The following is an 8,425-nucleotide window of genomic DNA, read 5'->3' on the forward strand; positions in this document are numbered from 1 at the left end:
ATCTGTGGATGGATAGACCAAGGTGCTGTGCATCACCTGTCCTGTCTTTCCCCGGCATCCCCACCTTCCCAGAATTGTCCATTATTATCTCTATCACTTCCCGCTGACTTGTTGCTTCCTTCAAAGGAGAGAACAGTGCTTTTATATTTTCCAGTTTTCTTCCTTTTAGTGTCCAATTTTCAGGGCTAGAAGCTTAGTGAGACAGCGCTCTCCACCAACATACTCCACGAACTCTGCACTTCCTCCTGCCTCAGCTGCCGCTGCATAGTGCTCTACCTTCTGCTCTTTTGGGGGGAGAATCCCAGCCTGTACAAAGGAGCCCTTGGGTGGGTGTGATCCTGTGTGCCTTCCCTTCACACGTCTTTAGTTGTGACTTATTGTCTTTGTTTTAAGCAAGGGCTCGAGAGCGCTTTTCTGTGGCGTTTGTTAGTTATTTTAACAAAAGCATGTTAAGGAAGTGCCCTCCAAAAAGAATGTGTTTTAGAGAAGTGGATCCTGAATTTTATCAAATGCTTTATACCCTTCATGAGCATATTGTGGTTTTTTCCTGGCAGAACGGTGAGGACATTAAATGTGAAAATATTAAAAGATTATCTAATTTTCTAATAGTCTGTTTAAGATGATTCCTTGTTCACATTTTCTTTTTGGTCCTGGTAACAGGCTCATGTTAATTTCATAATTAATAGAGATATACCTTCTTATTCTATATTCTGGAAGAGTTTCCTGGTAGAGTAAATATCTATTCTTAAGTTTTAGAAACTATTCATCTGAAAATACATCTAATCCACCATATATTTGGAATTTTCTTTCTTAAAAACTCTCTTGAAACCATAAAGAACATTTGTAAAATTTTCTATTTTCTATTTGAACCAGTTTGAGTAATTCCAGTTTCATTTAAAAAGCACCTTTATCACTGAGATCCCAAAAGGCATCTCCATATGCAGATGCACAACATTCTCTCTGATTTCGCTCCTTGTCCGATTTTCTCACCTAATGTTGTTGATGTTTGCCTTCCCCAAATACTTTTTCTTTATCAGAATTGTCTGTATGATGCCTATTTTATTGAGCTTCCCAAAGAATCAGAGTGACTGATTACTTTTCTTCTGGACTTATTTTATACTTGTTTTATACTCTTATTTCTGCTTCTATCTCTCTTTCTAAATTATTTTTTTTTATGTTTTCTTTCTCCGCTCTCCTAGTTTTGAGTTGAGAGTTTAATTCACTCGTTTTCATTTTTATTTACTATTCAAGATATTTAATGCTCAGATATTTTTTTTCAGAACAGACAGTTTTATTCTCTTCTTCCTTTCTCTCTCCTCTCTCTCCAGGGCTCCATGCTAATCAATGGTTTGATTTCCTGTTTCACCAAAGAGTTATTCATGAGAGTGATTAGTGGCTTATAAATTGTCTGATTTGTTTAAGATATGTTGGCAGTTAATGAGCATTTTTGCGTGCAAGTTGGTTAAGGAACTGGATTTCAAATCTGCCTGTTCCTCTGATGAGCTACTGAGTCAGAATTTCTGTGGTTGGCCATGTATCTCTCTTCTGGTGGCTTTAGGAATTGATTACTATGTAGAAATTGCTTGCTGGACGAGGATAGGACCTAATTTTATAATAATATTATTTCTTTGCTTCAGAGTAGAAAGTTTGAGATTTATATGCAGGCATGTGTGTGTGTATGCTCCAAAAATAATTAATGATAAATCAAGATTAACAATATATACGATTCCTATATTGACTTTTTTTTTGGACAAAGTCTGAGTAGTGAGTTGAATACTCTTACTATGGTTGTAGTTAGGTTCACTTTACTTCATATTTTTAAAATCCTTTTTTTAATATATGATTGAACAAATACTTTTTGACTGCTAACCACCTTTTAGTCCCTAAATATTTTGCCTTCAGATATGTGTACCGTTATACACATTCATATATAAAAGTTTCATATTAGTTGTGGCTTTACTTTTGTGAGCACGTGTATGGACTATTACTGACAATCCCTTTTCTTTCAGCATCTACGTTCAGTGTTAGTTTCCTATGTCTTCGTGGAATGTAGAGTAACATTCAATATTGAAACAGTGATTTAAGTAATTTCAGTATAGTATAACTGATATATGTAACATTATCTCTGTGGTTCTATTTTTTTGTACTTTGCTTTTTTTCTTTTTTCCTAGTTTTGTTCTGTTTAAAGTAATTTTCCTTATTCAATTTTTCTCCACTGTGTTGGATATACAGATCATTCTCACATTCTATTTTAGATTATTATTATTATTTTTTTTTTTTGCTGAGGAAAATTGGCCCTGGCCTAACATCCATGCCCATCTTCCTCTACCTTATATGGGACACCGCCACAGTATGGCTTGATGAGTGGTGCATAGGTCTGCACCAGGGATCCGGACTCATGAACCTTAGGCCACCAAAGCAGAGTGTGCAAACTTAACCACTACACCACCAGGATGGCCCCTATTTTACAATATTTTTAATTTGAGAAATAAGAAGAACCCAGAATCTGAAGTCTTGCCTCACTGACTCCTCAATGTTAGATGAAAAATTAATTAGTATTTTACTTCTTTTCTTTTTCTCCAAATCCAATGTCTCTAGGTATAGATTAAGCACTTGGTTCAAGATGGTTTTAAATTTTATGCACATTCTTTAAAGTTGTTTGTATTTTGCATTTTTTATAAATCACATTAACACAAAGTACTTAGACAATTGTTTTACTTTTTCAGTGTTCACTTCTTTGGTGTGGTGCTTTTTTTTGAAACCCGTCCTCCTCAAGCTTGATTAATGATCTGAATGATCTGCAGGGCTTGTTAAAACGCAGAAGGAATGCTGGACCCCACCGCAGATATTCTGATTCAGTAGGTTTTGGGTGGGGCTGAAGGACTGGCATCTCCATATTGTGATTGGAAGCTCCCCTGCCTAATATTCCTTATTTTTTTTCATTTCACAGGCAGTGAAATCCGTGTCTCAGTGTAGGGCTGTCCCTCCCCAATCCTTTGATTCTTCACAGGTGTTATGTCACAATAAACTTCTTGTACTCCTAACTCCACCTCAGCATTTGGATGCCCCAACTGATGCTCAAAAGTTCTTCATTTTTCCTCAGAAAGAGGTACTTTATTTTCAGAAAAGTCACACAATCTGCAATAAGTTTAATATGGATGCTACTCTCTGCTCTTTAGAGATTGCAATGTATTTTTACAACACCTGCACCATTCTTCCTTGTTCTCAGCATTTAACGCTCTAATATTGGAAACACATGGGGCTTCTGGACATTCTGGAAATTCTCCCTTCTTCAAGTTTAATTGATCATATCACATCTGAACTAAGTTGTACTACATTTGGCCATATCATGGCTTGTCACATGACCATCAGTTATATGTATAGAATGTGAGCATCTCACAGAAACAGAATGTTCCTGGAGTGTGTCTCTCAATGATTCTTCTCCTAAAATTTGATTAAATATGTTCTAAATAGAGGTTTTCAGTTAAATGTACCTAATCCATCCATACATTGTTGGTCTGTAAAATGTTCTATATCATAAACTTATTTTGCTGAATAGCATGTAAATTATTTCTATGCCCCCAAGCTCACACATTTGATTGTAACATTTATTTTCTTTTCAACTTAAAGAAAGAATTTCTATTAAAAGAAAGAAAGCCAAAGGAGTATCCAAAAGAATGAAATACTATGAGTATAGAGGACTAGATAACTTGAAGTGGTTTCCCTCCACATAACAATATCTTCCGTAAAATATAATTTTATTGCATTCTTGAGTTCACATGAAGTAAGCCAAATCTCAAAGGACAGAAGAAGGAAACTGTAAGCACTAGACAAATTTGGATTCACCCAGTGGTCAAAGGTCAGTACGATCCTCTAATGAAAGGATTTGTCTTTGTGTCACAAGTGACCTGAGGGAATGAATCTGGGAGTCACAGATTAGTTGTGAATCACACAAAAATGTCACTTAGCTTGGTGTCAACGCACGTGATTGTGAGCCGAAACAAGTGACATTCTTCTCTGGAGGAAAGGATCTAAACTAAAGCCTTACATTCTGTACACATTAAAATCATACAAAAATGAGCTCATAATCAAAGTTCACCAAACAAATAAGGAATACATGTCATTGTCGATAAGTGTCATCAACAGATGAGAAAATTAAAAATAAAACAATAGATTTAAACAGTAAAACCTCAAATATGAGATTTACCAACTTCAAGATATAAAATAACTGTGTATAAACTGTTTATAAAAAATGGAACCAGAAAAATGGGAATAACAAAATCAAACAGGAGACTCTAGAAATTATCTGAAATATTTGCCAAAGGGCCTTATAGAACTTTAAGAGATGAAAAAGACTTAACTGTTCAGTTTCAAAACTCCACAGATAGGTTCTACAACAGAAGAGAGAATACAAAACTAATTTTGAATTCTGAAGGAAACAGAATGCATCATAGAAAGACAAGGAAGTAGAAAACATGAAAGATAAGGTAGATATGGAGATGATGAGACAGAGTAAAGAAAAAGGAGAAATATAATACTGTACAACAAAAACAAGTGAGTCATGAGGGAAAAACTGAAAGTTAAAGGGTCTATAAATTTCTCAGGAGATGAGAAATTATATCCACTTCAGGCAATGTGGGCTGGTGGTAAAATAGAAGCAGAGAATATAACTCTGACCCAAATAGAGGAGATACAATAGAATATGGAAAACAAGTATAAATCAATAAATTTTAAAGGGAAATAACATAATAAATCTTGTGGAAAAAATAGAAGGACAACATATAGATAATGGGGGCAAAACAAGGATATAAATGATCACAACAAATGTAAATGGAATAAATTCTGTAGTTAAATACAGATTGTTAAATTTGATGGGACAATGACAAACGTAACTGTATCTTGTTTACAAGACTTGTGAAAACTAAAAAACATGGAAAACTAGAAATTCAAAATAGAATAGAACATATAAACATATGCTAGTAAAATACCAATCAAAAATCAACACAGGGTAGCTGTAATAATATGAGATAAAACAGATGAGGAAAAAACCATCATTAGGAAGTAAGTGGTTAATTCACAATGGTATATAAGTTCAACTGATCATGAAGATATAGTCGTTGTTATACTACACACGATGTCATGTGAAGATAATATAGCCTCAACTAGGAAAGGAAGGAGGAGAAGGAGAAGACAAGAAGAAACAAAAGGAGGAGGAGGAGGAGGAAGTATAGGAGAAGGAGGCAGAGGAAGAGGAGAGGTAGAAATAATATACCTTCATAGTGAAGAAATTCAACATTCCTCTGAGACAAAGAATAACACATATCTATTAATAGAGTATTTGAAAAACCAATTAGCAAGTTTGATTTAGTGGATACATATCGAACCCCATACCCAACAAGCGAAGAAAACTTATTCTTCACAAGGACACGGGGAGCATTAACAAGCAGTGAGCATGAACTAGGGTACTAATCAATCCTCAAATAATAGAACACTTGAAATAAGTACAAGTGACTGCTCTATTTTATTCTTGATGATCTTACAAATCCCAGGCAATAGAAATACAAAGAATTTTCTTTGGCTTAGGAGTTATTTGTGTAGAAAGTCTGTAGAAAAGATGAATATAATATGGGCTATCAGGAATAGGTACTGTTAAAGATGTTAAGGATTAATTTTAATTTAATATTTTTTTAAATAAGAAATGGATGAGAAGCTTTTTAAACTTTACAATGCAGTCTTTCTTAGATTCCAAAGTGTTTCTAGTCCTTTCAGTTCTTCTTGATTCTTTCAATTGTTCCTGCCTGTTGATGATTCCTCGTTCATTGGATCTCTGAAGTTCACCTTAGTTTCCTGGTTTTTGATGGTGGCAGATGCACAGGTTTGAGGGGGCAGAGGCTTAGGCAATTTGAGTGACAGCTTTCTGTTGCACCATTCTCAACCTGCACATGTCATGAGTCTATGCTTGTCACTCACATGTCAGTTGCGATTATTCTTCCTCCCCAGGGCTATCCCCAATCTCATGCTAATATTGTTGCTCTTCTAGGAAGGATTTAATGGTGTGCTCAAATAAACAAGCATTTTGCCTCCTGAACCAAAGAGCCATTTACAAATCTAATCTGAATGTGATCTGATTTTCCATTCATTGTACTTTCTTTTGTGTACTTAACCAGTTACCTTCATGAGTGTGGAATTCACTAAGGACCTTCCACAGCTGGAGTCATGTTATTTTCTTTAGTTATAAATTATAAGGCTTCAGGAGTGCCATATGTTGCCACAGACGTTCGAGTCAATAGCAAATTCATTTTAATGGAGTTATTGTATTGTATTTGAAGGAAATCATTTTGAGTATTTTCCCTAAGGATTCCTATCCATCTATGCAGGTTTCAGTACAAGATCTACCAGTATGCTCTGGCCTTGGTTTTTGCCATTGAGGAAATCAACGGAAACCCTCATATTTTGCCCAACATTTCTCTGGGATTTGATCTCTATAATGCCCTGCCCAGTGAACTGAGGTCATTGGAGAGTTCCCTGATTTGACTCTCGATGTTGGGCAAGGACATCCCTAATTACAACTGCAGGAGAGAGAGCAAGTCTCTAGCGGTCCTTACAGGAACCACATGGGCAATTTCTGCCCAGATTGGAACACTGCTGGATCTGTACAAATTTCCACAGGTACGACTGGGTGGGATGGGGAGAGATGAAACCATGTCTCCTTTGGTGTCATTCTCAGGTGCCTAAATAGGAGGAGAGGAGAAGACTGGGTTTGTGCATCTCTCAAAAGATATGATCTCAAAGGGCACGTGTACAGGACCTTGGTGGAGTATGATATTTCCTTTCTTTGGAGTAGAGAGAAGGCTGAGGGGGAAGGAGATAAAGCAGTTTCTTGGAAGTCTACTGATCTTATTTTCTAGAAAACTTTCAGGGAGTGGAAAATGATTAGAAAATGAAATGAGCTATTGTCCCCTTCTACCACCTTCAAGTGTTGTTGAACAGCCTTCAGGACTGAGAGTGTGGTTTTTGCCAATCCTCATCCTCATATTGCTTCCAATTGTCTTTTCCTTTTAGCTTACATATGGTCCTTGTGATCTTACCCTGAATGATGAAAAGTACTTTCCATTTCTCTATCAGATGGCCCCCAGGGACACATCTCTAGCCATTGGCATGGTCTCTTTGCTGCTTCATTTCAGTTGGAGCTGGGTGGGGCTGGTCATCTCAGAAGACAAGCAAGATGTTGAGTTTCTCTCAGACTTGAGAGGAGAGATGGACAAGAATGGAATCCGTGCAGCCTTTGTGGAAATGATACCTGTTTCTGAAATGTAATATTCCTCAATGACCTTGCCATATGATTTACAAGGAGAGGAAGCAGAAGGGAGTGTGGTTATCATTTATGGTGATGCCAGCTCTCTCGTAAGCTTGAGCTTTTCTACTTGGGAATATTTAGTAATATGGAAAGTCTGGGTCACGACATTACAGTGGGATTTTATCCACAGTGAGAGAGATTTCATCCTTGACTCATTACATGGGACTCTCATTTTTTGACACCACCCTAGTGAGGTCTATGACTTTGAAAATTTTATTCAGACAGTTAACCCTACCAAATATCCAGAAGACATTTGTCTCACTAGATTGTGGTACCCTTTTATTCCTTGCACCGTTTCTGAGCCTGATTGTAAAACACTGGAGAATTGTTCACCCAATGCCTCCTTGGGATGGTTGCCTTGGCAGATTTTTGACACGACCATGACTGAATGGAGTTACAATGTGTACAATGCTGTGTATGCTGTGGCCTGGAGCCTTCATGAGATGCTTCTTCAACGTGCAGAAATTCAGCTAATGGGAAGTGGGGAAGATCTGGTGTTTTTTCCCTAGCAGGTAAAGTCTCTTCCACTTAACAGCATGTACCCTTGTAAAAGTGACTTTCTTATGGGTTTCCACAGGTGTTCAAACCAAGAAGTTAGGATTCTTTCTCCATGAAAAGCAGAGGAGTTTCTGTACTTGTTTCACTCTCTAGGAGGTAAGTGTAGTCCTGGGTAGTAAGTCATCAACAAGAAGGTTCTAGTGGCAACGAGGATGTGAGCTATGAGTCAAAATCAATGTTTTGTGTTACAAAGGATCCCAACATCCTGCTTGCCTAATGTTTCAATAGGGATTATCCAGCCTTCTCCCATGCAGCTCCTCAATGATAAGAAGAAGAGAACTTGTCCTTTATGTGACTATCTGGTGCTGAACATCATGGTGAATACTTTGCATAAATGATCTCATTTAATTCTGCAACCACTTTAGGTATTGCTAAAATCATTTTGCAGATTGATGGTCTGGGAAAATTCAGAGAGTGCATGGGGGTGGCTAGATTAGACTTTGTACTTGAGATTTGTCTGAATCCTATCACCACTGGTCATGTTGATATTCTTGTCTTTAGGCATTTTCT

This window comes from Diceros bicornis, unplaced genomic scaffold (genome assembly GCF_020826845.1).
Source record: "Diceros bicornis minor isolate mBicDic1 unplaced genomic scaffold, mDicBic1.mat.cur scaffold_317_ctg1, whole genome shotgun sequence".
Taxonomy (NCBI): Eukaryota; Metazoa; Chordata; class Mammalia; order Perissodactyla; family Rhinocerotidae; genus Diceros; species Diceros bicornis.